We start from the raw sequence: 27,538 nt of genomic DNA, 5'->3' as shown, positions 1-27,538 counted from the left end.
TTTTCAGCACGAAATGAAACAGGTGCGATCATACCAGTACTAATGGAACAGATTCTATCAGAACTCCGTAGGTAAGGGTGCTTGGGCGAGAGTAGTACTAGCATGGGTTACCTCCTGCGAAGTCCTTATATTTCACCCATTTTTTGGTGAAGTTCTCGTGTTGCACCCATTTTCTTTTCTTCAGATGTGCCGTTCGACGTTACGCGCGACTTAAATTATGGTCCGCAGATTTATTCGCAAATGTGAGTCATGGCGCCGTGGCATTTTACTTGATATTTGAACGAGAACGAGACGTGCAGTGCGCACGCACAAGGAAACAAATGACGGGAGGGGGAAGAAAGGGGAATGAGTTTATGTATTTGCGGCGTGAAAAATCAGGTGCGATCATACCATCACTAATGCACCGGATCCCATCAGAACTCCGCAGTTAAGTGTGCTTGGGCGGGAGTAGTACTCGGATCGGTGACCTCCTGGGAAGTCCTCGTGTCGCACTAATTTTTTTTTTTCAGACGGGTCGTTCGACGTTACGCGCGACTTGAACTAGGGTCCACTGATTTATACGCAAATGTGAGTCAAGAAGTAGGGGCATTTTAATCGATATTAAAACGAGAAGGAGAGATGCAGAGTGCACGCACAAGGAAACAAATAACGGGAGGGGGGATGGAGGGAGAAAAAGTGTATGTATTTGAAGCGCAGAATGAAACATGAGCTATCATACCAGCACCAATGCAACGAATTCTATCAGAACTCCGCAAGTTAACGATGCTTAGGCAAGAGTAGCACTAGGATGGGTGACCTCCTGCGAAGTCCTTATATTTCACCCATTTTCTTAGGAAGTCATCGTGTTGCACCCATTTTTTTGCAGATGATTCTTTCGACGATACGAGCGACTTGAATTATGGTCCTCAGGTTTTTTCGCAAATTTGAGTCACGGCACCGTAGCATTTTACTTGATATAGGAACGAGCACGGGAGGTACAGTGTTCACGCACAAGGAAACAAATGACGGGAGGGGGAAGAAAGGAGAAGGAGTTTATCTATTTGCAGCGCGAAATTAAGCGGGTGCGATCATACCAGCACTATTGCACTGGATCCCATCAGAACTCCGCAGTTAAGTGTGCTTGGGCGAGAGTAGTACTCGGATGGGTGACCTCCCGGGAAGTCCTTGTGTCGCACCAATTTTTTTTCAGACGGGTCATTCGACCTTACGCGCGACTGGAACTATGGTCCGCTGGTTTATACGCAAATGTGGGTCAAGAATCTGGGGTATTTTAATCGATACTAGAACGAGAAGGAGAGGTGCAGTGTGAACGCACAAGGAAACAAATGATGGGAGAGGGGGAGGGAAGAAGGAGTGTATGTATTTTCAGCATGAAATTAAACAGGTGCGGTTATACCAGCACTAATGCATCGGATTCTATCAGAACTCCGTAGGTAAGGGTGCTTGGGCGAGAGTAGTACTAGCATGGGTTACCTCCAGCGAAGTCCTTATATTTCACCCATTTTCTTGTGAAGTCCTCGTATTGCACCCATTTTTTTGCAGATGATTCTTTCGACGTTACACGTGACTTGAATTATGGTCCTCAGGTTTATTCGCAAATGTGAGTCACGGCGCTGTAGCATTTTACTTGATATTAGAATGAGAACAGGAGGTGCAGTGCGCATGCACAAGGAAACAAATGACGGGAGGGGGAAGAAAGGGGAATGAGTTTATGTATTTTTAGCGCAAAATTAAACGGGTGCGATCATACCAGCACTAATGCACCGGATCCCATCAGAACTCCGCAGTGAAGTGTGCTTAGGCGAGATTAGTATTCGGATGGGTTGTTCGACGTTACACGCGAATGGAATTATAAACCGCTGGTTTATACGCAAATGTGAGTCAAGAAGCAGGGACATTTTAATCGATATTAGAACGAGAAGGAGAGATGCAGAGTGCACGCATAAGGAAACAAATGACGGGAGGGGGATAAAGGGAGAAAAAGTGTATGTATTTGCAGCGCAGAATGAAACATGAGCAATCATACCAGCACCAATGTAACGGATTCTATTAGAACTCTGCAAGTTAAGGGTGCTTGGGCGAGAGTAGCACTAGGATGGGTGACCTCCTGCGAAATCCTTATATTTTACCCATTTTCTTAAGAAGTCCTCGTGTTGTACCCATTTTTTTGCAGATGATACTTTCGACGATACGCGCGACTTGAATTATAGTCCTCAGGTTTATTTGCAAATGTGAGTCACGACACCGTAGCATTTTACTTGATATTAGAACGAGCACGGGAGGTGCAGTGCGCACGCACAAGGAAAGAAATGACGGGGGGGGGGGGAAGAAAGGAGAAGGAGTTTATGTATTTGCAGCGCGGAATTAAACAGGTGCGATCATACTAGCACTAATGCACCGGATCCCATCAGAACTCCGCAGTTAAGTGTGGTTGGGTGAGAGTAGTACTCGGATGGGTGACCTCCTTGGAAGTCCTCGTGTCGCACTAATTTTTTTTCAGACGGGTCATTCGACGTTACGCGCGACTGGAACTAGGGTCCGCTGGTTTATACGCAAATGTGAGTCAAGAAGCAGGGGATTTTAATCGATATTAGAACAAGAAGGAGAGATGCAGAGTGCACGCACAAGGAAACAAATGACAGGAGGGGGGATGGGAGGGGAAAGAGTGTATGTATTTGCAGTGCAGAATGAAACATGAGGGATCATACCAGCACTAATGCAACGGATTCTATCAGAACTCCGCAGTTAAGGGTGCTTGGGCGAGAAAAGTACTCGGATGGGTGACCTCTTGCGAAGTCCTTATATTTCACCCATTTTCTTGGGAGGTCCTCGTGTTGCACCCATCTTTTTACAGATGATTCTTTCGACGTTACGCGCGAATTGATTTATGGTTCGCAGGTTTATTTGCAAATGTGAGTCACGGCGCCGTGGCATTTTACTTGATATTAGAACTAGAACGGGAGGTGCAGTGCGCACGCAAAAGGAAACAAATGACGGGAGGAGGAAGAAAAGAGAAATAGTGTATGTATTTGAAGCGCAAAATTAAACAAGTGACATCATACCAGCACTAATGCACTCGATCCCATCAGAACTCTGCAGTTAAGTGTGCTTGGGCGAGAGTAGTACTCGGATGCGTGACCTCTTGGGAAGTCCTCGTATCGCAACAATTTTTTTTCAGATATGTCATTCGACGTTACGCGCTACTAGAACTATGGTCCGCTGGTTTATACACAAATGTGAGTCAAGAATCAGGGGCATTGTGAAAGCACAAGGAAACAAATGATGGGAGGGGAGAGGGAAGAAGGAGTGTATGTATTTTCAGCACGAAATTAAACAGGTGCGGTCACACCAGCACGAATGCACCGGATCCCATCAGAACTCCGCAGTTAAGTGTGCTTTGGCGAAAGTAGTACAATGATGGGTTACCTCATCAGAAGTTCTCGTGTTGCACCCATTTTCTTTTTTTTAGATGTGTCGTTCGACGTTACGCGCGACTTTAATTATGGTCCGCAGATTGATTCGCAAATGTGAGTCACTGTGCCGTGGCATTTTACTTGATATTTGAACGAGAACGAGAGGTGCAGTGCGCACGCACAAGGAAACAAATGACAGGAGGGGGAAGAAAGGAGAAGGAGTTTATGTATTTGCAGCGAGAAATTAAACAGGTGCGATCATACCATCACTAATGCACCGGATCCCATCAGAACTCCGCAGTTAAGTGTGCTTGGGCGAGAGTAGCACTCGGATTGGAGACCTCTTGGGAAGTCCTCGTGTCGCACTAATTATTTTTTCAGACGGGTCATTCGATGTTACGCACGACTGGAACTAGGGTCCACTGGTTTATACGCAAATGTGGGTCAAGAAGCAGGGGCATTTTAATCGATATTAGAACGAGAAAGAGAGATGCAGAGTGCACGCACAAAGAAACAAATGACAGGAGGGGGAAGAAAAGAAAAGGAGTGTATATATTTGCAGCGCGAAACTAAACTGGTGCGATCATACCAGCACTAAAGCCCCGGATCCCTTCAGAACTCCGCAGTTAAGTGTGCTTGTGCGAGAGTAGTACTCGGATGGTTGACCTCCTGGGAAGTCCTCGTGTCGCACTAATTTTTTTTCAGACGAGTCGTTCGACGTTACGCGCGACTAGAATTAGGGTCCGCTGGTTTATACGCAAATGTGAGTCAAAAAGCAGGGACATTTTAATCGATATTAAAACGAGAAGGAGAGGTGCAGGGTGAACGCACAAGGAAACAATTGATGGGAGGGGGAGGGAAGGAGAAGGAGTGTATGTATTTTGAGCACGAAATGAAATAGGTGCGATCATACCAGCACTAATGCAACGGATTCTATCAGAACTCCGTAGGTAAGGGTGCTTGAGCGAGAGTAGTACTAGCATGGGTTACCTCCTGCGAAGTCCTTATATTTCACCAATTTATTTGTGAAGTCCTCGTGTCGCACCAATTTTTTTTTAGACGGGTCGTTCGACGTTTCGCGCGTCTGGAACTTGGGTTCGCTGGTTTATACGCAAATGTGAGTCAAGAAGCAGGGGCATTTTAATCGATATTAGAACGAGAATGAGAGGTGAAGTGTGAACGCACAAGGAAACAAATGACGGCAGGGGGAAGAAAGGAGAAGGAGTGTATGTATTTGCAGTGCGAAACTAAACAGGTGCGATCATACCAGCACTAAAGCCCCAGGTCCCATCAGAACTCCGCAGTTAAGTGTGCTTGGCGAGATTAGTACTCGGATGGTTGACCTCCTGGGAAGTCCTCGTGTCACACCAATTTTTTTTCAGACAGGTCGTTCGACGTTACGCGCGTCTGGAACTAGGGTTCGCTGGTTTATACGCAAATGTGAGTCAAGAAGCAGGGGCATTTAAATCGATATTAGAACGAGAATGAAAGGTGAAGTGTGAACGCACAAGGAAACAAATGACGGGAGGGGGAAGAAAAGAGAAGGAGTGTATGTATTTGCAGCGCGAAATTAAACAGGTGCTATCATACCAGCACTAAAGCTCCGAATCCAATCAGAACCTCGCAGTTAAGTGTGCTTGGGCGAGAGTAGTACTCGTATGGGTGACCACCTGGTAAGCCCTCGTGTTGCACCTATTTTTTTTCGGATGGGTTGTTCGACGTTACGCGAGAATGGAATTATAAACCGCTGGTTCATTTGCAAAGGTGACTCACGGTGCCGGGGCATATTACTTGATATTAGAACGAGAAAGAGAGATGCAGAGCGCACGCACAAGGAAACATATGACGGGAGGGGGAAGAAAGGAGAATGAGTTTATGTATTTGCAGCGCCAAATTAAACAGGCGCGATCATAACAGCACTAATGCACCGGATCCCATCATAACTCCGCAGTTAAGTGTGCTTGGGCGAGAGTAGTACTCGGATGGGTGACCTCCTGGGAAGTCCTCGTGTCGCACCAATTTTTTTTCAGACGGGTCGTTCGACGTTACGCGCGACTGGAACTGGGGTCCGCTGGTTTATACGCAAATGTGAGTCAAGAAGCAGGGGCATTTTAATCGATATTAAAACGAGAAGGAGAGGTGCAGTGTGAACGCACAAGGAAACAATTGATGGGAGGGGGAGGGAAGGAGAAGGAGTATATGTATTTTCAGCACGAAATGAAACAGGTGCGATCATACCAGCACTAATGCAACGGATTTTATCAGAACTCCGTAGGTAAGGGTGCTTGGGCGAGAGTAGTACTAGCATGGGTTACCTCCAGCGAAGTCCTTATATTTAACCCATTTTATTGTGAAGTCCTCGTGTTGCACCCATTTTTTTGCAGATGATTCCTTCGATGTTACGCGCGACTTGAATTATGGTCCTCAGGTTTATTCACAAATGTGAGTCACGGCGCTGTAGCATTTTACTTGATATTAGAATGAGAGCGGGAGGTGCAGTGCGCACGCACAAGGAAACAAATGACGGGATGGGGAAGAAAGGGGAATGAGTTTATGTATTTGCAGCGCGAAATTAAACAAGTGCGATCATACCAACTCTAATGCACTGGATCCCATCAGAACTCCGCAGCGAAGTTTGCTTGGGCGAGATTAGTACTCGGATGGGTGACCTCCTGGGAAGTCCTCGTGTCACACCAATTTTTTTTCAGACGGGTTGTTCGACGTTACGCGCGTCTGGAACTAGGGTCCTCTTTTATACGCAAATGTGAGTCAAGAAGTAGGGGCATTTTAATCGATATTAGAACGAGAATGAGAGGTGAAGTGTGAACCCACAAGGAAACAAATGACGGGAGGGGGAAGAAAGGAGTAGGAGTGTATGTATTTGCAGCGCGAAATTAAACAGGTGCGATCATACCAGCACTAAAGCTCCGGATCCCATCAGAACTCCGCAGTTAAGTGTGCTTTGGCGAGAGTAGTACTTGGATGGGTGACCTCCTGGGAAGCCCTCGTGTTGCACCTATTTTTTTTCGGATGGGTTGTTCGACGTTACGCGCGAATGGAATTATAAACCGCTGGTTCATTTGCAATGGTGAGTCACGGTGCCGGGGCATATTACTTGATATTAGAATGAGAAAGAGAGATGCAGAGCGCACGCACAAGGAAACATATGACGGGAGGGGGAAGAAAGGAGAAGGAGTTTATGTATTTGCAGCGCGGAATTAAACGGGTGCGATCATACCAGCACTAATGCACCAGATCCCATCAGAACTCCGCAGTTAAGTGTGCTTGGGCGAGAGTAGTTCTCGGATCGGTGACCTCCTGGGAAGTCCTCGTGTCGCACCAATTTTTTTTCAGACGGGTCGTTCGACGTTACGGGCGACTGGAACGAGGGTCCACTTGTTTATACGCAAATGTGAGTCACGAAGCAGGGGCATTTTAATCGATATTAGAACGAGAAGGAGATGTGCAGTGTGAACGCACAAGGAAACAATTGATGGGAGGGGGAAGGAAGGAGAAGAAGTGTATGTATTTTGAGCACGAAATGAAACAGGTGCGATCATACGAGCACTAATGCAACGGATTCTATCAGAACTCCGTAGGTAAGGGTGCTTGGGCGAGAGTAGTACTAGCATGGGTTACCTCCTGCGAAGTCCTTATATTTCACCCATTTTCTTGGGAAGTCCTCTTGTTGCACCCATTTTTTTGCAGATGATTCTTTCGACGTTACGCGCGACTTTAATTATGGTCCTCAGGTTTATTCGCAAATGTGAGTCAGACGCTGTAGAATTTTACTTGATATTAGAACGAGAACGGGAGGTGCAGTGCGCACGCACATGGAAACAAATGACGGGAGGGGGAAGAAAGGGGAATGAGTTTATGTATTTGTAGCGCAAAATTAAACAGGTGCGATCATACCAGCACAAATGCACCGGATCCCATCAGAACTCCGCAGTTATGTGTGCTCGGGCGAGATTAGTGCTCGGATGGGTGACCTCCTGCGAAGTCCTTACATTTCACCCATTTTCTTGGGAGGTCCTCGTGTTGCACCCATCTTTTTGCAGATGATTCTTTCGACGTTACGCGCGACTTGATTTATGGTCTGCAGGTTTATTCGCAAATGTGAGTCACGGCACCGTGGCATTTTACTTGATATTAGAACGAGTACGAGAGGTGCAGTGCGCACCTACAAGGAAACAAATGACGGGAGGAGGAGGAAAAAAGAAGGAGTGTATGTATTTGAAGCGCAAAATTAAACAAGTGGCATCATACCAGCACTAATGCACTGGATCCCATCAGAACTCTGCAGTTAAGTGTGCTTGGGCGAGAGTAGTGCTCAGATGGGTGACCTCTTGGGAAGTCCTCGTATTGCAACAATTTTTTTTCAGATGGGTCGTTCGACGTTACGCGCGACTGGAACTATGGTCCGCTGGTTTATACGCAAATGTGAGTCAAGAAAAAGGGGCATTTTAATCGATATTAGAACGAGAAGGAGATGTGCAGTGTGAACGCACAAGGAAACAAATGATGGGAGGGGGGAGGGAAGAAGGAGTGTATGTATTTTCAGCACGAAATTAAACAGGTGCGGTCACACCAGCACAAATGCACCGGATCCCTTCAGAACTCCACAGTTAAGTGTGCTTTGGCGAAAGTAGTACAATGATGGGTTACCTCCTGGAAAGTTCTCGTGTTGCACCCATTTTCTTTTTTTCAGATGTGCCGTTCGACGTTACGTGCGACTTTAATTATGGTCCACAGATTTATTCGCAAATGTGAGTCACAGCGCCGTGGCATTTTACTTGATATTTGAACGAGAACGAGAGGTGCAGTGCGCACGCACAAGGAAACAAATGACGGGAGGGGGAAGAAAGGGGAATGAGTTTATGTATTTGCAGCGCGAAATTTAACAGGTGCGATCATACCAGCACTAATGCACTAGATCCCATCAGAACTCCGCAGTGAAGTGTGCTTGGGCGAGATTAGTAGTCGGATGGGTGACCTCCTGGAAAGTCCTCGTGTCGCACCAATTTTTTTTCAGACGGGTCGTTTGACGTTACGCGCATTTGGAACTAGTGTCCGCTGGTTTATACGCAAATGTCAGTCAAGAAGCAGGGGCATTTTAATCGATATTAGAACGAGAATGAGAGGTGAAGTGTGAACGCACAAGGAAACAAATGATGGGAGGGAGGGAGGGAAGGAGTGTATGTATTTTCAGCACGAAATTAAACAGGTGCGGTCACACAAGCACAAATGCACCGAATCCCATCAGAACTCCGCAGTTAAGTGTGCTTTGGCGAAAGTAGTACAATGATGGGTTACCTTCTGGGAGGTTCTCGTGTTGCACCCATTTTTTTTTTCAGATGTGCCGTTCGACGTTACGCGCGACTTTAATTATGGTCCGCAGATTTATTGACAAATGTGAGTCACGGCACCGTGGCATTTTACTTGATATTTGAACGAGAACGAGAGGTGCAGTGCGCACGCACAAGGAAACAAATGACGGGAGGGGGAAGAAAGGAGAAAAAGTTTATGTATTTGCAGCACGAAATTAAACCGGTGCGATCATACCAGCACTAATGCACCGGATCCTATCAGAACTCCGCATTTAAGTGTGCTTGGGCAAGAGTAGTACTCGGATGGGTGACCTCCTGCGAAGTCCTTATATTTCACCCATTTTCTTAGGAAGTCCTCGTGTTGCACCCATTTTTTTGCAGATAATTCTTTCGATGATACGCGCGACTTGAATTATGGTTCTTAGGTTTATTCGCAAATGTGAGTCACGGCACCGTAGCAATTTACTTGATATTAGAACGAGCACGGCTGGTGCAGTGCGCACGCACAAGGAAATAAATGACGGGAGGGGGAAGAAAGGAGAAGATGTTTATGTATTTGCAGCGCGAAATTAAACGGGTGCGATCCTACAAGCGCTAATGCACTGGATCCCATCAGAACCCTGCAGGTAAGTGTGCTTGGGCGAGAGTAGTACTCGGATGGGTGACCTCCTGGGAAGTCCTCGTGTCGCAACAATTTTTTTTCAGACGGGTCGTTCGACGTTACGCACGACTGGAACTCGTGTCCGCTGGTTTATACGCAAATGTGAGTCTAGAAGCAGGGGCATTTTAATAGATATTAAAACGAGAATGAGAGGTGCAGTGTGAACGCACAAGGAAACAATTGATGGGAGGGGGAGGGAAGGAGAAGGAGTGTATGTATTTTCAGCACGAAATGAAACAGGTGCGATCAAACCAGCACAAATGCAACAGATTCTATCAGAACTCCGTAGGTAAGGGTGCTTGGGCGAGAGTAGTACTACCATGGATTACCTCCTGCGAAGTCCTTATATTTCACCCATTTTCTTGTGAAGTCCTCGTGTTGCACCCATTTTTTTGCAGATGATTCTTTAGACATTACGCACGACTTGAATTATGGTCCTCAGGTTTATTCGCAAATGTGAGTCAAGGCGCTGTAGCATTTTACTTGATATTAGAACGAGAACGGGAGGTGCAGTGCGCACGCACAAGGAAACAAATGACGGGAGGGGGAAGAAAGGGGAATGAGTTTATGTATTTGCAGCGCAAAACTAAACAGGTGCGATCATACCAGCACTAAAGCCCCGGATCCCATCCGAACTCCGCAGTTAAGTGTGCTTGGGCGAGATTAGTACTCGGATGGTTGATCTCCTTGGAAGTCCTCGTGTCGCACCAATTTTTTTTCAGACGGGTCTTTCGACGTTACGCGCGTCTGGAACTAGGGTCCGCTGGTTTATACGCAAATGTGAGTCAAGAAGTAGGGGCATTTTAATCGATATTAGAACGAGAATGAGAGGTGAAGTGTGAACGCACAAGGAAACAAATGACGGGAGGGGGAAGAAAGGAGGAGTGTATGTATTTGCAGCACGAAATTAAACAGGTGCGATCATACCAACACTAAAGCCCCGGATCCCATCAGAACTCCGCAGTTAAGAGTGCTTGGGCGAGAGTAGTACTCGGATCGGTGACCCCCTGGGAAGCCCTCGTGTTGCACCTATTTTTTTTCAGATGGGTTGTTCGATGTTACGCACGAATAGAATTATAAACCGCTGGTTCATTTGCAAAGGTGAGTCACGGCGCCGTGGCATTTTACTCTATATTTGAACGAGAATGAGAGGTGCAGTGCGCACGCACAAGGAAACAAATGACGAGAGGGGGGATGGAAGGAGAAAGAGTGTATGTATTTGCAGTGCAGAATGAAACATGAGGGATCATACCAGCACTAATGCAACGGATTCTATCAGAACTCCGCAGTTAAGGGTGCTTGGGCGAGAAAAGTACTCGGATGGGTGACCTCCTGCGAAGTTCTTATATTTCACCCATTTTCTTGGGAGGTCCTCGTGTTGCACCCTTCTTTTTGCAGATGATTCTTTCGACGTTACGCGCGACTTGATTTATGGTCCGCAGGTTTATTTGCAAATGTGAGTCACGGCCCCATGGCATTTTACTTGATATTAGAAGGAGTACGGGAGGTGCAGTGCGCACGCACAAGGAAACAAATGACGGATGAGGAAGAAAAGAGAATGAGTGTATGTATTTGAAGCGCAAAATTAAACAAGTGGCATCATACCAGCACTAATGCACTGGATCCTATCAGAACTCTGCAGTTAAGTATGCTTTGGCGAGAGTAGTACTCGGATGGGTGACCTCTTGGGAAGTCCTCGTATCGCAACAATTTTTTTTAGATGGGTCGTTCGACGTTACGCGCGACTGGAACTATGGTCCGCTGGTTTATACGCAAATGTGAGTAAAGAATCAGGGGCATTTTAATCGAGAGGTGCAGTGTGAATGCACAAGGAAACAAATGATGGGAGGGGGGGAGGGAAGAAGGAGTGTATGTATTTTCAGCACGAAATTAAACAGGTGCGGTCACACCTGCACAAATGCACCGGATCCCATCAGAACTCCGCAGTTAAGTGTGCTTTGGCGAAAGTAGTACAATGATGGGTTACCTTCTGGGAGGTTCTCGTGTTGCACCCATTTTCTTTTTTTCAGATGTGCCGTTCGACGTTAGGCGCGACTTTAATTATGGTCCGCAGATTTATTCACAAATGTGAGTCACGGCACCGTGGCATTTTACCTAATATTTGAACGAGAACGAGAGGTGCAGTGCGCACGCACAAGGAAACAAATGACGGGAGGGGAAAGAAAGGAGAAGGAGTTTATGTATTTGCAGCGCGAAATTAAAGAGGTGCGATCATACCAGCATAAATGCATCGGATCCCATCAGAACTCCGCAGTTAAGTGTGCTTTGGCGAAAGTAGTACAATGATGGGTTACCTCCTGGGAAGTTCTCGTGTTACACCCAATTTTTTTTTTTCAGATGTGCCGTTCGACGTTACGCGCGACTTTAATTATGATCCGCAGATTTATTCGCAAATGTGAGTCACGGCGCCGTGGCATTTTACTTCATATTTGAATGAGAACGAGAGGTGCAGTGCGCACGCACAAGGAAACAAATGATAGGAGGGGGAAGAAAGGGGAAGGAATTTATGTATTTGCAGCGCAAAATTAATTTGGTGCGATCATACCAGCACTAATGCACTGGATCCCATCAGAACTCCGCAGTTAAGTGTGCTTGGGCGAGAGTAGTACTCGGATGGGTGACCTCCTGGGAAGTCCTCGTGTCGCACTAATTTTTTTTTAGACGGGTCGTTCGACGTTACGCGCGACTGGAACTAGGGTCCCCTGGTTCATACGCAAATGTGAGTCAAGAAGCAGGGGCATTTTAATCGATATTAGAACGAGAAGGAGAGATGCAGAGTGCACGCACAAGGAAACAAATGACGGGAGGGGGGATGGAGGGAGAAAAAGTGTATGTATTTGCAGCGCAGAATGAAACATGAGCAATCATACCAGCACCAATGCGATGGATTCTATCAAAACTCCGCAAGTTAAGGGTGCTTGGGCGAGAGTAGCACTAGGATGGGTGACCTCCTGCAAAGTCCTTATATTTCACCATTTTCTTAGGAAGTCCTCGTGTTGCACCCATTTTTTTGCAGATGATTCTTTCTTTCGACGATACGCGCGACTTGAATTATGGTCGTCAGGTTTATTCACAAATGTGAGTCACGGCACCGTAGCATTTTACTTTATATTAGAACGACCACGGGAGGTGCAGTGCGCACGCACAAGGAAACAAATGACAGGAGGGGGAAGAAAGGGGAAGGAGTTTATGTATTTGCAGCGCGGAATTAAACGAGTGCGATCATACCAGCACTAATGCACCAGATCTCATCAGAACTCCGCAGTTAAGTGTGCTTGGGCGAGAGTAGCACTCGCATGGGTGACCTCCTGGGAAGTCCTCGTGTCGCACAAATTTTTTTTCAGACGGGTCGTTCGACGTTACGCACGACTGGAACTGGGGTCCACTGGTTTATACGCAAATGTGAGTCAAGAAGCAGGGCCATTTTAATCGATATTAGAAGGAGAATGAGAGGTGCAGTGTCAACGCACAAGGAAACAATTGATGGGAGGGGGAGGGAAGGAGAAGGAGTCTATGTATTTTCAGCACGAAATGAAACAGGTGCGATCATACCAGCACTAATGCAACGGATTCTATCAGAACTCCATAGGTAAGGGTGCTTGGGCGAGAGTAGTACTAGCGTGGGTTACCTCCTGCGAAGTCCTTATATTTCACCCATTTTCTTGTGAAGTCCTCGTGTTGCACCCATTTTTTTGCAGATGATTCTTTCTTTCGACGATACGCGCGACTTGAATTATGGTCGTCAGGTTTATTCGCAAATGTGAGTCACGGCACCGTAGCATTTTACTTTATATTAGAACGAGCACGGGAGGTGCAGTGCGCACGCACAAGGAAACAAATGACGATAGGGGGAAGAAAGGGGAAGGAGTTTATGTATTTGCAGCGCGGAATTAAACGAGTGCGATCATACCAGCACTAATGCACCAGATCTCATCAGAACTCCGCAGTTAAGTGTGCTTGGGCGAGAGTAGTACTCGCATGGGTGACATCCTGGGAAGTCCTCGTGTCGCACAAATTTTTTTTCAGACGGGTCGTTCGACGTTACGCGCAACTGGAACTGGGGTCCGCTGGTTTATACGCAAATGTGAGTCAAGAAGCAGGGCCATTTTAATCGATATTAGAACGAGAAGGAGAGGTGCAGTGTGAACGCACAAGGAAACAATTGATGGGAGGGGGAGGGAAGGAGAAGGAGTCTATGTATTTTCAGCACGAAATGAAACAGGTGCGATCATACCAGCACTAATGCAACGGATTCTATCAGAACTCCGTAGGTAAGGGTGCTTGGGCGAGAGTAGTACTAGCGTGGGTTACCTCCTGCGAAGTCCTTATATTGCACCCATTTTCTTGTGAAGTCCTCGTGTTGCACCCATTTTCTTTTTTTCAGATGTGTCATTCGACGTTACGCGCGACTTTAATTGTGGTCTACAAATTTATTTGCAAATGTGAGTCACGGCGCCGTGGCATTTTACTTGATATTTGAACGAGAACGAGAGGTGCAGTGCGCACGCACAAGGAAACAAATGACAGGAGGGGAAAGAAAGGAGAAGGAGTTTATGTATTTGCAGCGCGAAATTAAACCGGTGCGATCATACCAGCACTAATGCACCGGATCCCATCAGAACTCCGCAGTTAAGTGTGCTTGGGCGAGGTTAGTACTCGTATGGGTGACCTCATGGGAAGTCCTCGTGTCGCACCAATTTTTTTTTCAGACGAGTCGTTCGGCGTTACGCGCGTCTGGAACTAGGGTCCGCTGGTTTATACGCAAATATGAGTCAAGAAGTAGGGGCATTTTAATCGCTATTAGAACGAGAATGAGAGGTGAAGTGTGAACGCACAATGAAACAAATGACAGGAGGGGGAAGAAAGGAGGAGTGTATGTATTTACAGCGAAAAATTAAACAGGTGCGATCATACCAGCACTAAAGCTCCGGATCCCATCAGAACTCCGCAGTTAAGTGTGCTTGGGCGAGGGTAGTACTCGGATGGGTGACCACCTGGGAAGCCCTCGTGTTGCACCTATTTTTTTTCGGATGGGTTGTTAGACGCTACCCGCGAATGGAATTATAAACCGCTGGTTCATTTGCAAAGGTGAGTCACGGTGCTGTAGCATTTTACTTGATATTAGAACGAGAACGGGAGCTGTAGAGTGCACGCACAAGAAAACAAATAACGGGAGGGGGGATGGAATGAGAAAGAATGTATGTATTTGCAGTGCAGAATGAAACATGAGGGATCATACCAGCACTAATGCAACGGATTCTATCAGAACTCCGCAGTTAAGGGTGCTTGGGCGAGAAAAGTACTCGGATGGGTGACCTCCTGCGAAGTCCTTATATTTCACCCATTTTCTTGGGAGATCCTCGTGTTGCACCCATCTTTTTGCAGATGATTCTTTCGACGTTACGGGCGACTTGATTTATGGTCCGCAGGTTTATTCGCAAATGTGAGTCACGGCGCCGTGGCATTTTACTTGATATTAGAAGGAGTACGGGAGGTGCAGTGTGCACGCACAAGGAAACAAATGACGGGAGGAGGAAGAAAAGAGTGAGAGTGTATGTATTTGAATCGCAAAATTAAACAAGTGGCATCATACTCGCACTAATGCACTGGATCCCATCAGAACTCTGCAGTTAAGTGTGCTTGGGCGAGAGTAATACTCGGATGGGTGACCTCTTGGAAAGTCCTCGTATCGCAACAATTTTTTTTCAGATGGGTCGTTCGACATTACGCGCGACTGAAACTATGGTCCGCTGGTTTATACGCAAATGTGAGTCAAGAATCAGGGGCCTTTTAATCGATATTAGAACGAGAAGGAGATGTGCAGTGTGAACGCACAAGGAAACAAATGATGGGAGGGGGGGAGGGAAGAAGGAGTGTATGTATTTTCGGCACGAAATTAAACAGGTACAGTCACACCAGCACAAATGCATCGGATCCCATCAGAACTCTGCAGTTAAGTGTGCTTTGGCAAAAGTAGTACAATGATGGGTTACCTCCTGGGAAGTTCTCGTGTTGCAACCATTTTCTTTTTTTTTAGATGTGTCGTTCGACGTTACGCGCAACTTTAATTATGGTCCGCAGATTTATTCGCAAATGTGAGTCACGGCGCCGTGGCATTTTACTTGATATTTGAACGAGAACGAGAGGTGCAGTGCGCACGCACAAGGAAACAAATGACGGGAGGGAGAAGAAAGGAGAAGGAGTGTATGTATTTGCAGCACGAAATGAAACAGGTGCGATCATACCAGCACTAATGCAACGGATTCTATCAGAACTCCGTAGGTAAGGGTGCTTGGGCGAGAGTAGTACTAGCATGGGTTACCTCCTGCGAGGTCCTTATATTTGACCCATTTTCTTATGAAGTCCTCGTGTTGCACCCATTTTTTTGCAGATGATTCTTTAGACATTACGCGCGACTTGTATTATGCTCCTCAGGTTTATTCGCAAATGTGAGTCACGGCGCTATACCATTTTACTTGATATTAGAACGAGAACGGGAGGTGCAGTGCGCACGCACAAGGAAACAAATGACGGGAGGGGAAAGAAAGGGGAATGAGTTTATGTATTTTCAGCACAAAATTAAACAATTGCGATCAAACCAGCACTAATCCACCGGATCCAATCAAAACTCCGCAGTTAAGTGTGCTTGGGCGAGATTAGTACTCAGATGGGTGACCTCTTGGGAAGTCCTCGTGTCACACCAATTGTTTTTCAGACGGGTCGTTCGACGTTACGCGCGTCTGGAACTAGGGTCCGCTGGTTTATACGCAAATGTGAGTCAAGAAGCAGGGGCATTTTAATCGATATTAGAACGAGAATGAGAGGTGAAGTGTGAACGCACAAGGAAACAAATGACGAGAGGGGGAAGAAAGGGGAAGGAGTGTATGTATTTGCAGCGCAAAATTAAACAGGTGTGATCATACCAGCACTAAAGCTCCGGATCCCATTAGAACTCCGCAGTTAAGTGTGCTTGGGCGAGGGTAGTACTCGGATGGGTGACCACTTGGGAAGCCCTCGTGTTGCACCTATTTTTTTTCGGATGGGTTGTTCGACGTTACGCGCGAATGGAATTATAAACCGCTGGTTCATTTGCAAAGGTGAGTCACGGTGCCGGGGCATATTACTTGATATTAGAACGAGAAAGAGAGATGCAGAGTGCACGCACAAGGAAACAAATGACGGGTGGGGGGATGGAAGGAGAAAGAGTGTATGTATTTGCAGTGCAGAATGAAACATGAGGGATCATACCAGCACTAATGCAACGGATTCTATCAGAACTCCGCAGTTAAGGGTGCTTGGGCGAAAAAAGTACTCGGATGGGTGACCTCCTGCGAAGTCCTTATATTTCACCCATTTTCTTGGGAGGTCCTCGTGTTGTACCCATCTTTTTGCAGAAGATTCTTTCGACGTTACGCGCGACTTGATTTATTGTCCGCAAGTTTATTCGCAAATATGAGTCACAGCGCCGTGGCATTTTACTTGATATTAGAACGAGTACGGGAGGTGCAGTGCGCACGCACAAGGAAACAAATGACGGGAGGAGGAAGAAAAGAGAGAGAGTGTATGTATTTGAATCGCAAAATTAAACAAGTGGCATCATACCAGCACTAATGCACTGGATCCCATCAAAACTCTGCAGTTAAGTGTGCTTGGGCGAGAGTAGTACTCGGATGGGTGACCTCTTGGGAAGTCCTCATATCCCAACAATTTTTTTTCAGATGGGTCGTTCGACGTTATGCGCGACTGGAACTATGGTCCGCTGGTTTATACGCAAATGTGAGTCAAGAATCAGGGGCATTTTAATCGATATTTGAACGAGAAAGAGAGGTGCAGTGTGAACCCACAAGGAAACAAATGATGGGAGGGGGGGAGGGAAGAAGGAGTGTATGTATTTTCAGCACGAAATTAAACATGTGCGGTCACACCAGCACAAATGCACCGGATCCCATCATAACTCCGCAGTTATGTGTGCTTTGGCGAAAGTAGTACAATGATGGGTTACCTCCTGGGAATTTCTCGTGTTGCTCCCATTTTCTTTTTTTCAGATGTGCCATTCGACGTTACGCGCGACTTTAATTATTGTCCGCAGATTTATTTGTAAATGTGAGTCACGGCGCCGTGGCATTTTACTTGATATTTGAACTAGAACGAGATGTGCAGTGCGCACGCACAAGGAAACAAATGACGGGAGGGGAAAGAAAGGGGAAGGAATTTATGTATTTGCAGCGCCAAATTAAATAGGTGTGATCATACCAGCACTAATGCACCGGATCCCATCAGAACTCCGCAGTTAAGTGGGCTTGGGCGAGAGTAGTACTCGGATGGGTGACCTCCTGGGAAGTCCTCGTGTCGCACTAATTTTTTTTTTAGACGGATCGTTCGACGTTACGCGCGACTGGAACGAGGGTCCACTGGTTTATACGCAAATGTGAGTCAAGAAGCAGGGGCATTTTAATCGTTATTAGAACAAGAAGGAGAGATGCAGAGTGCACGCACAAGGAAACAAATGACGGGATGGGGGATGGAGGGAGAAAATGTGTATGTATTTGCAGCGCAGAATGAAACATGAGCAATCATACCAGCACCAATGCAACGGATTCTTTCAGAACTCTGCAAGTTAAGAGTGCTTGGGCGAGAGTAGCACTAGGGTGGGTGACCTTCTGCGAAGTCCTTATATTTCACCCATTTTCTTAGGAAGTCCTCGTGTTGCACCCATCTTTTTGCAGATGATTCATTCGACGATACGCGCGACTTGAATTATGGTCCTCAGGTTTATTCGCAAATGTGAGTGACGGCACCGTAGCATTTTTCTTTATATTAGAACGAGCACGGGAGGTGCAGTGCGCATGCACAAGGAAACAAATGACGGGAGGGGGAAGAAAGGAGAAGGAGTTTATGTATTTGCAGCGCGAAATTAAACGGGTGCGATCATACCAGCACTAATGCACCGGATACCATCAAAACTCTGCAGTTAAGTGTGCTTGGGCGAGAGTAGTACTCGGATGGGTGACCTCTTGGGAAGTCCTTGTGTCGCACCAATTTTTTTTCAGACGGGTCGAGAATGAGAGGTGAAGTGTGAACGCACAAGGAAATAAATGACGGGAGGGGGAAGAAAGGAGGAGTGTTTGTATTTGCGGCGCGAAATTAAAGAGGTGCGATCATACCTGCACTAAAGCCCCGGATCCCATCAGAACTCCGCAGTTAAGTGTGCTTGAGCGATAGTAGTACTCGGATGGGTGACCACCTGGGAAGCCCTCGTGTTGTGCACCTATGTTTTTTCGGATGGGTTGTTCGACGTTACGTGCGAATGGAATTATAAACCGCTGGTTCATTTGCAAAGGTGAGTCACGGTGTCGGGGCATATTACTTGATATTAGAACGGGAAAGAGAGATGCAGAGTGCACGCACAAGGAAACAAATGACGAGAGGGGGGATGAGAGGAGAAAGAGTGTATGCTTTTGCAGCGCAGAATGAAACATGAGGGATCATACCAGCACTAATGCAACGGATTCTATTAGAACTCCGCAGTTAAGGGTGCTTGGGCGAGAAAAGTACTCGTATGGGTGACCTCCTGCGAAGTCCTTATATTTCACCCATTTTCTTAGGAAGTACTCGTGTTGCACCCATTTTTTTGCAGATGATTCTTTCGACGATTCGCGCAACTTGAATTATGGTCCTCAAGTTTATTCGCAAATGTGAGTCACGGCACCGTAGTATTTTACTTGATATTAGAACGAGCACGGGAGGTGCAGTGCGCACGCACAAGGAAACAAATGACGGGAGGGGAAAGAAAGGAGAAGGAGTTTATGTATTTGCAGCGCGGAGTTAAACGGGTGCGATCATACCAGCACTAATGCACTGGATCCCATCAGAACTCTGCAGTTAAGTGTGCTTGGGCGTGAGTAGTACTCGGATGGGTGACCTCATGGGAAGTCCTCGTGTCGCACTAATTTTTTTTCAGACGGGTCGTTCGACGTTACGCGCGACTGGAACTATGGTCCACTGGTTTATAAGCAAATGTGAGTCCAGAATTAGGGGCATTTTAATCGATATTAGAACGAGAAGGAGCGGCGCAGTGTGAACGCACAAGGAAACTTATGATGGGAGGGGGGGAGGGAAGAAGGAGTGTATGTATTTTCAGCACGAAATTAAACAGGTGCGATCACACCAGCACAAATGCACCGGATCCCATCAGAACTCCGCAGTTAAGTGTGCTTTGGCGAAAGTAGTACAATGATGGGTTACCTCCTGGGAAGTTCTGGGCGAGAGTAGCACTCGGATGGGTGACCACCTGGGAAGCCCTCGTGTTGCTCCTATTTTTTTTCGGATGGGTTGTTCGACGTTACGCGCGAATGGAATTATAAACCGCTGGTTCATTTACAAAGGTGAGTCACGGTGCCGGGGCATATTACTTGATATTAGAACGAGAAAGAGAGATGCAGAGTGCACGCACAAGGAAACAAATGACGGGAGGGGCGATGGAAGGAGAAAGAGTTTATGTATTTGCAGCGCAAAATTAAACGATTGCGATCATACTAGCACTAATGCACCGTATCCCATCAGAACTCCGCAGTTAATTGTGCTTGGGCGAGAGTAGTACTCGGATGGGTGACCTCCTGGGAAGTCCTCGTGTCGCACTAATTTTTTTTTAGACGGGTCGTTCGACGTTAAGCGCGACTGGAACGAGGGTCCACTGGTTTATACGCAAATGTGAGTCAATAAGCAGGGGCATTTTAATCGATATTAGAACGAGAATGAGAGGTGAAGTGTTAACGCACAAGGATACAAATGACGGGAGGGGGAAGAAAGGAGAAGGAGTGTATGTATTTGCAGCGCGAAATTAAACAGGTGCGATCATACCAGCACTAAAGCCCCGGATCCCATCAGAACTCCGCAGTTAAGTGTGCTTGGGCGAGAGTAGTACTCGGATGGGTGACCACTGGTTTATACGCAAATGTGAGTTAAGAAGCAGGGGCATTTTAATCGATATTAGAACGAGAAGAAGAGATGCAGAGTGCACGCACAAGGAAACAAATGACGGGAGGGGGGATGGAGGGAGAAAAAGTGTATGTATTTGCAGCGCAGAATGAAACATGAGCAATCATATCAGCACCAATGCAACGGATTCTATCAGAACTCCGTAGATAAGGGTGCTTGGGCGAGAGTAGTACAAGCATGGGTTACCTCCTACGAAGTCCTTATATTTCACCTATTTTCTTGTAAAGTCCTCGTGTTGCACCCATTTTTTTGCAGATGATTCTTTCGACGTTACGCGCAACTTGAATTATGGTCCTCAGGTTTATTCGCAAATGTGAGTCATGGCGCTGTAGAATTTTACTTGATATTAGAACGAGAACGAGAGGTGCAGTGCGCACGCACAAGGAAACAAATGACGGGAGGGGGAAGAAAGGGGAATGAGTTTATGTATTTGCAGCGCAAAATTAAACAGCTGCGATCATACCAGCACTAATGCACCAGATCCCATCAGAACTCCGCATTTAAGTGTGCTTGGGCGAGAGTAGTACTCAGATGGGTGACCTCCTGGGAAGTCCTCGTGTTGCACTAATTTTTTTGCGAAGTCCTCGTGTTGCACCCATTTTCTTTTTTTCAGATGTGCCGTTCGACGTTACGCGCGACTTTAATTATGGTCTGTAGATTTATTCACAAATGTGAGTCACGACGCCGTGGCATTTTACTTGATATTTGAACGAGAACGACAAGTGCAGTGCGCACGCACAAAAAAGCAAATGACGGGAGGGGGAAGAAAGGGGAATGAGTTTATGTATTAGCAGCGCAAAATTAAACAGTTGCGATCATACCAGCATTAATGCACCGGATCCCATCAGAACTCCGCAGTTAAGTGTGCTTGGGCGAGATTAGTACTCGAATGGGTGACCTCCTGTGAAGTCCTCTTGTCACACTAATTTTTTTTTCAGACAGGTCGTTCGACGTTACGCGCGTCTGGAACTATGGTCCGCTGGTTTATACGCAAATGTGAGTCATGAAGCAGGGGCATTTTAGTCGATATTAGAACGAGAATGAGAGGTGAAGTGTGAACGCACAAGGATACAAATGATGGGAGGGGAAGAAAGGAGGAGTGTATGTATTTGCAGCGCAAAATTAAACAGGTGCGATCATACCAGCACTAAAGCTCCGGATCCCATCAGAACTCTGCAGTCAAGTGTGCTTGGACGAGAGTAGTACTCGGATGGGTGACCATTTGGGAAGCCCTCGTGTTGCACCTATTTTTTTTCGGATGGGTTGTTCGACATTACGCGCGAATGGAATTATAAACCGCTGGTTCATTTGCAAAGGTGAGTCACGGTGCCGGGGCATATTACTTGATATTAGAACGAGAAAGAGAGATGTAGAGTGCACACACAAGGAAACAAATGACGGGAGGGGGGATGGAAGGAGAAAGAGTGTATGTATTTCCAGTGCAGAATGAAACATGAGGGATCATACCAGCACTAATGTAACAGATTCTATCATAACTCCGCAGTTAAGGGTGCTTGGGCGAGAAAAGTACTCGGATGGGTGACCTCCAGTGAAGTCCTTATATTTCACCAATTTTCTTGGAAGGTCCTCGTGTTGCACCCATCTTTTTGCAGATGATTCTTTCGACGTTACGAGCGACTTGATTTATGGTCCCCAGATTTATTCGCAAATGTGAGTCACGGCGCCGTGGCATTTTACTTGATATTAGAACGAGTACGGGAGGTGCAATGCGCACGCACAAGGAAACAAATGACGGGATGAGGAAGAAAAGAGAATGAGTGTATATATTTGAAGCGCAAAATTAAACAAGTGGCATCATACCAGCACTACTGCATTGGATCCAATTAGAACTCTGCAGTTAAGTGTGCTTGGGCGAGGATAGTACTCGGATGGGTGACCTCTTGGGAAGTCCTCATATCGCAACAATTTTTTTTCAGATGGGTCGTTCGACGTTACGCGCGACTAGAACTACGGTCCGCTGGTTTATACGCAAATGTGAGTCAAGAATCAGGGGCATTTTAATCGATATTAGAACTAGAATGAGAGGTGAAGTGTGAACGCACAAGGAAACAAATGACGGGAGGGGGAAGAAAGGAGATAGAACGAGAAGGAGAGATGCAGAGTGCATGCACAAGGAAACAAATGACAGGAGAGGGGATGGAGGGAGAAAGAGTGTATGTATTTGCAGCGCAAAATGAAACATGAGCGATCAAACCAGCACCAATGCAACGGATTCTATCAGAACTCTGCAAGTTAAGGGTGCTTGGGTGAGAGTAGCACTAGGATGGGTGACCTCATGCGAAGTCCTTATATTTCACCTATTTTCTTAGAAAGTCCTCGTGTTGCACCCATTTTTTTGCAAATGATTCTTTCGACGTTACGCGCGACTTGAATTATGGTCCTCAGGTTTATTTGCAAATGTGAGTCACGGCACCGTAGCATTTTACTTGATATTAGAACGAGCACGGGAGGTGCAGTGCGTACGCACAAGGAAACAAATGACGGGAGGGGGAAGAAAGGAGAAGGAGTTTATGTATTTGCAGCGTGGAATTAAACGGGTGCGATCATACCATCACTAATGCACCGGATCCCATCAGAACTCCGGAGTAAAGTGTGCTTGGGCGAGAGTAGTACTCGGATGGGTGACCTCCTGGGAAGTCCTCGTGTCGCACCAATTTTTTTTCAGACGGGTCGTTCGAAGTTACGCGCAACTGGAACTAGGGTCCGCTGGTTTATACGCAAATGTGATTCAAGAAGCAGGGGCATTTTAATCGATATTAGAACGAGAATGAGAGGTGAAGTATGAACGTACAAGGAAACAAATGATGGGAGGAGGAAGAAAGGAGAAGGAGTGTATGTATTTGTAGCGCGAAACTAAACAAGTGCGATCATACCAGCACTAAAGCCCCGGATCCCATCAGAACTCTGCAGTTAAGTGTGCTTGGGTGAGATTAGTACTCGGATGGATGACCTCCTGGGAAGTTCTCGTGTCGCACAAATTTTTTTTTCAGACGGGTCGTTCGACGTTACGGGCGTCTGGAACTAGGGTCCGCTGGTTTATACGCAAATATTAGTCAAGAATCAGGGGCATTTTAATCGATATTAGAACGAGAATGAGAGGTAAAGTGTGAACGCACAAGGAAACAAATGACCAGAGAGGGAAGAAAGGAGAAGGAGTGTATGTATTTGCAGCGCAAAATTAAACAGGTGCGATCATACCAGCACCAAAACTCCGGATCCCATCAGAACTCCGCAGTTAAGTGTGCTTGGGCGAGGGTAGCACTCGGATGGATGACCACTTGGGAAGCCCTCGTGTTGCACCAATTTTTTTTCGGATGGGTTGTTCGACGTTACGCGCGAATGGAATTATAAACCGCTGGTTCATTTGCAAAGGTGAGTCACGGTGCCGGGTCATATTACTTGATATTAGAACGAGAAAGAGAGATGCAGAGTGCACGCACAAGGAAACAAATTACGGGAGGGGGGATGGAAGGAGAAAGAGTGTATGTATTTGCAGTGCAGAATGAAACATGAGGGATCATACCAGCACTAATGAAACGGATTCTATAAGAACTCCGCAGTTAAGGGTGCTTGGGCGAGAAAAGTACTCGGATGGGTGACATCCTGCGAAGTCCTTATATTTCACCCATTTTCTTGGGAGGTCCTCGTGTTGCACCCATCTTTTTGCAGATGATTCTTTCGACATTACGCGCGACTTGATTTATGATCCGCATATTTATTCGCAAATGTGAGAAATGGCGCCGTGGCATTTTATTTGATATTAGACCGAGTACGGGAGGTGTAGTGCGCACGCACAAGGAAACAAATGATGGGATGAGGAAGAAAAGAGAAGGAGTGTATGTATTTGAAGCGCAAAATTAAACAAATAGCATCATACCAGCACTAATGCACTGGATCCCATCAGAACTCTGCAGTTAAGTGTGCTTGGGCAAGAGTAGTACTCATATGGGTGACCTCCTGGGAAGTCCTCGTGTCGCACCAATTTTTTTTCAGACGGGTCGTTCGACGTTACGCGCGACTGGAACGAGGGTCCGCTGGTTTATAAGCAAATGTGAGCCAAGAAGCAGGGGCATTTTAATCGATATTAGAACGAGAAGGAGAGGTGCAGTGTGAACGCACAAGGAAACAATTGATGGGAGGGGGAGGGAAGGAGAAGGAGTGTATGTATTTTCAGCACTAAATGAAACAGGTGCGATCATACCAGCACTAATGCAACGGATTCTATCAGAACCCCGTTGATAAGGGTGCTTGGGCAAGAGTAGTTCTAGCATGGGTTACCTCCTGCGAAGTCCTTATATTTCACCCATTTTCTTAGGAAGTCCTCGTGTTGCACCCATTTTTTTGCAGATGATTCTTTCGACGATACGCGCGACTGTAATTATGGTCCTCAAGTTTATTCACAAATGTGAGTCACGGCACCGTAGCATTTTACTTGATATTAGAACGAGCACGGGAGGTGCAGTGCGCACGCACAAGGAAACAAATGACGGGAGGGGGAAGAAAGGAGAATGAGTTTATGTATTTGCAGCGCAGAATTAAATGGGTGCGATCATACCAGCACTAATGCACCGGATCCTATCAGAACTCCGCAGTTAAGTGTGCTTGGGCGAGATTAGTACTCGGATGGGTGACTTCCTGGGAAGTCCTCGTGTCACACCAATTTTTTTTCAGACGGGTCGTTCGATGTTACGCGCGTCTGGAACTAGGGTCCGCTGGTTTATACGCAAATGTGAGTCAAGAAGCAGGGGCATTTTAATCGATATTAGAACGAGAATGAGAGGTGAAGTGTGAACGCACAAGGAAACAAATGACGGGAGGGGGAAGAAAGGAGAAGGAGTGTATGTATTTGCAGCGCAAAATTAAACTTATGCAATCATACCAGCACTAAAGCCCCGGATCCCATCAGAACTCCACAGTTAAGTGTGCTTGGGCGAGAGTAGTACTCGGATGGGTGACCACTTGGGAAGCCCTCGTGGTGCACTTATTTTTTTTCGGATGGGTTGTTCGACGTTACGCGCGAATGGAATTATGAACCGCTGGTTCATTTGCAAAGGTGAGTCACAGTGCCGGGTCATATTACTTTATATTAGAACCAGAAAGAGAGATGCAGAGTGCACGCACAAGGAAACAAATGACGGGAGGGGGGATGGGAGGAGAAAGAGTGTATGTATTTGCAGTGCAGAATGAAACATGATGGATCATACCAGCACTAATGCAACGGATTCTATCAGAACTCCGCAGTTAAGGGTGCTTGGGCGAGAAAAGTACTCGGATGGGTGACCTCCTGCGAAGTCCTTATATTTCACCCATTTTCTTGGGAGGTCCTCGTGTTGCACCCATCTTTTTGCAGATGAATCTTTCGACGTTACGCGCGACTTGATTTATGGTCCGCAGGATTATTCGCAAATGTGAGTCACGGCGCCGTGACATTTTACTTGATATTAGAACGAGTACGGGAGGTGCAGTGCGCACGCACAAGGAAACAAATGACGGGAGGAGGAGGAAAAGAGAAGGAGTGTATGTATATGAAGCGCAAGATTAAACAAGTGGCATCATACCAGCACTAATGCGTTGGATCCCATTAGAACTCTGCAGTTAAGTGTGCTTGGGTGAGAGTAGTACTCGGATGGGTGACCTCTTGGGAAGTCCTCGTATCGCAACAATTTTTTTTCAGATGGGTCGTTCGACGTTACGCGTGACTAAAACTATGGTCCGCTGGTTTATACGCAAATGTGAGTTAAGAATCAGGGGAATTTTAATCGATATTAGAACGAGAAGGAGAGGTGCAGTGTGAACGCACAAGGAAACAAATGATTGGAGGTGGGGAGGGAAGAAGGAGTGTATGTATTTTCAGCACAAAATTAAACAGGTGCGGTCACACCAGCACAAATGCACCGGATCCCATCAGAACTCCACAGTTTTGTGTGCTTTGGCGAAAGTAGTACAATGATGGGTTACCTCCTGGGAAGTTCTCGTGTTGTACCCATTTTCTTTTTTTCAGATGTGCCGTTCGACGTTACGCGCGACTTGAATTATGGTCCTCAGGTTTATTCGCAAATGTGAGTCACGGCGCCGTGGTATTTTACTTGATAGTAAAACGAGAACGGGAGGTGCAGTGCGCACGCACAAGGAAACAAATGACGGGAGGGGGAAGAAAGGGGAATGAGTTTATGTATTTGCAGCGCGAAATTAAACAGGTGCGATCATACCAGCACTAATGCACCGGATCCCATCAGAACTCCGCAGTAAAGTGTGCTTGGGCGAGATTAGTACTCGGATGGGTGACCTCTTGGGAAGTCCTCGTGTTGCACCAATTTTTTTTCAGACGGGTCGTTCGACGTTACGCGCGTCTAGAACTAGGGTCCGCTGGTTTTTACGCAAATGTGAGTCAAGAAGCAAGGGCATTTTAATCGATATTAGAACGAGAATGAGAGGTCCAGTGTGAACGCACGAGGAAACAAATGATGGGAGGGGAGGAGGGAAGAAGGAGTGTATGTATTTTCAGCACGAAATTAAACAGGTACGGTCACACCAGCACAAATGCACCGGATCCCATCAGAACTCCGCAGTTAAGTGTGCTTTGGCGAAAGTAGTACAATGATGGGTTACCTCCTGGGAAGTTCTCGTGTTGCACCCATTTTCTTTTTTTCAGATGTGCCGTTCGACGTTACGCGCGACTTTAATTATGGTCTGCAGATTTATTCGCAAATGTGAGTCACGGCGCCGTGGCATTTTACTTGATATTTGAACGAGAACGAGAGGTGCAGTGCGCACGCACAAGGAAACAAATGACGGGAGGGGGAAGAAAGGAGAAGGAGTTTATCTATTTGCAGCGCGAAATTAAACATGTCCGATCATACCAACACTAATGCATCGGATCCAAGCAGAACTCTGCAGTTAAGTGTGCTTGGGCGAGAGTAGTACTCGGATGGGTGACCTCCTGGGAAGTCCTCGTGTCGCACTAATTTTTTTTTTCAGACGGGTCGTTCGACGTTACGCGCGACTGGAACTAGGGTCCACTGATTTATACGCAAATGTGAGTCAAGAAGCAGGGGCATTTTAATCGATATTAAAACGAGAAGGAGAGATGCATA

The 27,538-nt window shown here is 46.5% G+C and overlaps 8 non-coding genes and 41 pseudogenes across 8 annotated transcripts; all 49 read left to right on the top strand.

The window, feature by feature from the left end:
- The first annotated feature begins 376 nt into the window (after window positions 1-376).
- Window positions 377-495, top strand: LOC148264429 (5S ribosomal RNA; annotated as a pseudogene).
- Window positions 496-1,059: 564 nt separating this feature from the next.
- Window positions 1,060-1,178, top strand: LOC148264428 (5S ribosomal RNA; annotated as a pseudogene).
- A 1,192-nt stretch (window positions 1,179-2,370) lies between these two features.
- Window positions 2,371-2,489, top strand: LOC148264427 (5S ribosomal RNA; annotated as a pseudogene).
- Window positions 2,490-3,335: 846 nt separating this feature from the next.
- Window positions 3,336-3,454, top strand: LOC148264426 (5S ribosomal RNA; annotated as a pseudogene).
- Window positions 3,455-3,663: 209 nt separating this feature from the next.
- On the top strand, window positions 3,664-3,782 carry LOC148264425 (5S ribosomal RNA; annotated as a pseudogene).
- Window positions 3,783-3,988: 206 nt separating this feature from the next.
- LOC148264424 (5S ribosomal RNA) lies at window positions 3,989-4,107 on the top strand (annotated as a pseudogene).
- Window positions 4,108-4,666: 559 nt separating this feature from the next.
- On the top strand, window positions 4,667-4,784 carry LOC148264423 (5S ribosomal RNA; annotated as a pseudogene).
- A 205-nt stretch (window positions 4,785-4,989) lies between these two features.
- Window positions 4,990-5,108, top strand: LOC148264422 (5S ribosomal RNA; annotated as a pseudogene).
- A 205-nt stretch (window positions 5,109-5,313) lies between these two features.
- LOC148264421 (5S ribosomal RNA) lies at window positions 5,314-5,432 on the top strand (annotated as a pseudogene).
- Window positions 5,433-5,991: 559 nt separating this feature from the next.
- LOC148264420 (5S ribosomal RNA) lies at window positions 5,992-6,110 on the top strand (annotated as a pseudogene).
- A 203-nt stretch (window positions 6,111-6,313) lies between these two features.
- Window positions 6,314-6,432, top strand: LOC148264419 (5S ribosomal RNA). The gene has a single exon (XR_015819725.1). It is a non-coding gene; the product is annotated as a 5S ribosomal RNA (ribosomal RNA).
- Window positions 6,433-6,637: 205 nt separating this feature from the next.
- LOC148264418 (5S ribosomal RNA) lies at window positions 6,638-6,756 on the top strand (annotated as a pseudogene).
- Window positions 6,757-7,314: 558 nt separating this feature from the next.
- On the top strand, window positions 7,315-7,433 carry LOC148264417 (5S ribosomal RNA; annotated as a pseudogene).
- A 236-nt stretch (window positions 7,434-7,669) lies between these two features.
- On the top strand, window positions 7,670-7,787 carry LOC148264416 (5S ribosomal RNA; annotated as a pseudogene).
- Window positions 7,788-7,990: 203 nt separating this feature from the next.
- Window positions 7,991-8,109, top strand: LOC148264415 (5S ribosomal RNA; annotated as a pseudogene).
- A 209-nt stretch (window positions 8,110-8,318) lies between these two features.
- Window positions 8,319-8,437, top strand: LOC148264414 (5S ribosomal RNA; annotated as a pseudogene).
- Window positions 8,438-8,638: 201 nt separating this feature from the next.
- Window positions 8,639-8,757, top strand: LOC148264413 (5S ribosomal RNA; annotated as a pseudogene).
- Window positions 8,758-8,964: 207 nt separating this feature from the next.
- On the top strand, window positions 8,965-9,083 carry LOC148264412 (5S ribosomal RNA; annotated as a pseudogene).
- Window positions 9,084-9,318: 235 nt separating this feature from the next.
- LOC148264411 (5S ribosomal RNA) lies at window positions 9,319-9,437 on the top strand (annotated as a pseudogene).
- A 559-nt stretch (window positions 9,438-9,996) lies between these two features.
- Window positions 9,997-10,115, top strand: LOC148264410 (5S ribosomal RNA; annotated as a pseudogene).
- Window positions 10,116-10,317: 202 nt separating this feature from the next.
- LOC148264409 (5S ribosomal RNA) lies at window positions 10,318-10,436 on the top strand (annotated as a pseudogene).
- Window positions 10,437-11,300: 864 nt separating this feature from the next.
- On the top strand, window positions 11,301-11,419 carry LOC148264408 (5S ribosomal RNA; annotated as a pseudogene).
- Window positions 11,420-11,628: 209 nt separating this feature from the next.
- On the top strand, window positions 11,629-11,747 carry LOC148264407 (5S ribosomal RNA; annotated as a pseudogene).
- A 209-nt stretch (window positions 11,748-11,956) lies between these two features.
- On the top strand, window positions 11,957-12,075 carry LOC148264406 (5S ribosomal RNA). Its single transcript, XR_015820647.1, has one exon. It is a non-coding gene; the product is annotated as a 5S ribosomal RNA (ribosomal RNA).
- Window positions 12,076-12,639: 564 nt separating this feature from the next.
- On the top strand, window positions 12,640-12,758 carry LOC148264405 (5S ribosomal RNA; annotated as a pseudogene).
- Window positions 12,759-13,321: 563 nt separating this feature from the next.
- LOC148264404 (5S ribosomal RNA) lies at window positions 13,322-13,440 on the top strand (annotated as a pseudogene).
- Window positions 13,441-13,645: 205 nt separating this feature from the next.
- Window positions 13,646-13,764, top strand: LOC148264403 (5S ribosomal RNA; annotated as a pseudogene).
- A 239-nt stretch (window positions 13,765-14,003) lies between these two features.
- On the top strand, window positions 14,004-14,122 carry LOC148264402 (5S ribosomal RNA). The gene has a single exon (XR_015820914.1). It is a non-coding gene; the product is annotated as a 5S ribosomal RNA (ribosomal RNA).
- A 203-nt stretch (window positions 14,123-14,325) lies between these two features.
- Window positions 14,326-14,444, top strand: LOC148264401 (5S ribosomal RNA). The gene has a single exon (XR_015820439.1). It is a non-coding gene; the product is annotated as a 5S ribosomal RNA (ribosomal RNA).
- A 1,566-nt stretch (window positions 14,445-16,010) lies between these two features.
- Window positions 16,011-16,129, top strand: LOC148264400 (5S ribosomal RNA; annotated as a pseudogene).
- A 205-nt stretch (window positions 16,130-16,334) lies between these two features.
- LOC148264399 (5S ribosomal RNA) lies at window positions 16,335-16,453 on the top strand. The gene has a single exon (XR_015820153.1). It is a non-coding gene; the product is annotated as a 5S ribosomal RNA (ribosomal RNA).
- A 560-nt stretch (window positions 16,454-17,013) lies between these two features.
- On the top strand, window positions 17,014-17,132 carry LOC148264398 (5S ribosomal RNA; annotated as a pseudogene).
- A 532-nt stretch (window positions 17,133-17,664) lies between these two features.
- LOC148264397 (5S ribosomal RNA) lies at window positions 17,665-17,783 on the top strand. The gene has a single exon (XR_015820263.1). It is a non-coding gene; the product is annotated as a 5S ribosomal RNA (ribosomal RNA).
- Window positions 17,784-18,345: 562 nt separating this feature from the next.
- Window positions 18,346-18,464, top strand: LOC148264396 (5S ribosomal RNA; annotated as a pseudogene).
- A 111-nt stretch (window positions 18,465-18,575) lies between these two features.
- Window positions 18,576-18,694, top strand: LOC148264395 (5S ribosomal RNA; annotated as a pseudogene).
- Window positions 18,695-19,256: 562 nt separating this feature from the next.
- LOC148264394 (5S ribosomal RNA) lies at window positions 19,257-19,375 on the top strand. The gene has a single exon (XR_015820607.1). It is a non-coding gene; the product is annotated as a 5S ribosomal RNA (ribosomal RNA).
- A 572-nt stretch (window positions 19,376-19,947) lies between these two features.
- On the top strand, window positions 19,948-20,066 carry LOC148264393 (5S ribosomal RNA; annotated as a pseudogene).
- Window positions 20,067-20,872: 806 nt separating this feature from the next.
- Window positions 20,873-20,991, top strand: LOC148264392 (5S ribosomal RNA; annotated as a pseudogene).
- A 239-nt stretch (window positions 20,992-21,230) lies between these two features.
- Window positions 21,231-21,349, top strand: LOC148264391 (5S ribosomal RNA; annotated as a pseudogene).
- Window positions 21,350-21,551: 202 nt separating this feature from the next.
- On the top strand, window positions 21,552-21,670 carry LOC148264390 (5S ribosomal RNA; annotated as a pseudogene).
- Window positions 21,671-22,979: 1,309 nt separating this feature from the next.
- LOC148264389 (5S ribosomal RNA) lies at window positions 22,980-23,098 on the top strand (annotated as a pseudogene).
- Window positions 23,099-23,303: 205 nt separating this feature from the next.
- Window positions 23,304-23,422, top strand: LOC148264388 (5S ribosomal RNA; annotated as a pseudogene).
- A 206-nt stretch (window positions 23,423-23,628) lies between these two features.
- LOC148264387 (5S ribosomal RNA) lies at window positions 23,629-23,747 on the top strand (annotated as a pseudogene).
- A 1,238-nt stretch (window positions 23,748-24,985) lies between these two features.
- On the top strand, window positions 24,986-25,104 carry LOC148264386 (5S ribosomal RNA; annotated as a pseudogene).
- Window positions 25,105-25,309: 205 nt separating this feature from the next.
- LOC148264385 (5S ribosomal RNA) lies at window positions 25,310-25,428 on the top strand (annotated as a pseudogene).
- Window positions 25,429-25,989: 561 nt separating this feature from the next.
- LOC148264384 (5S ribosomal RNA) lies at window positions 25,990-26,107 on the top strand (annotated as a pseudogene).
- Window positions 26,108-26,639: 532 nt separating this feature from the next.
- On the top strand, window positions 26,640-26,758 carry LOC148264383 (5S ribosomal RNA). Its single transcript, XR_015819736.1, has one exon. It is a non-coding gene; the product is annotated as a 5S ribosomal RNA (ribosomal RNA).
- Window positions 26,759-26,962: 204 nt separating this feature from the next.
- LOC148264382 (5S ribosomal RNA) lies at window positions 26,963-27,081 on the top strand (annotated as a pseudogene).
- Window positions 27,082-27,290: 209 nt separating this feature from the next.
- Window positions 27,291-27,409, top strand: LOC148264381 (5S ribosomal RNA; annotated as a pseudogene).
- Window positions 27,410-27,538: the final 129 nt, after the last annotated feature.

This window comes from Carica papaya, chromosome 5 (genome assembly GCF_054855325.1).
Source record: "Carica papaya isolate Zhongbai chromosome 5, ASM5485532v1, whole genome shotgun sequence".
Classification (NCBI taxonomy): Eukaryota; Viridiplantae; Streptophyta; class Magnoliopsida; order Brassicales; family Caricaceae; genus Carica; species Carica papaya.
The sequence above is the reverse complement of the archived record's forward strand: the minus strand, read 5'-3'. Positions and strand labels throughout refer to the sequence as shown.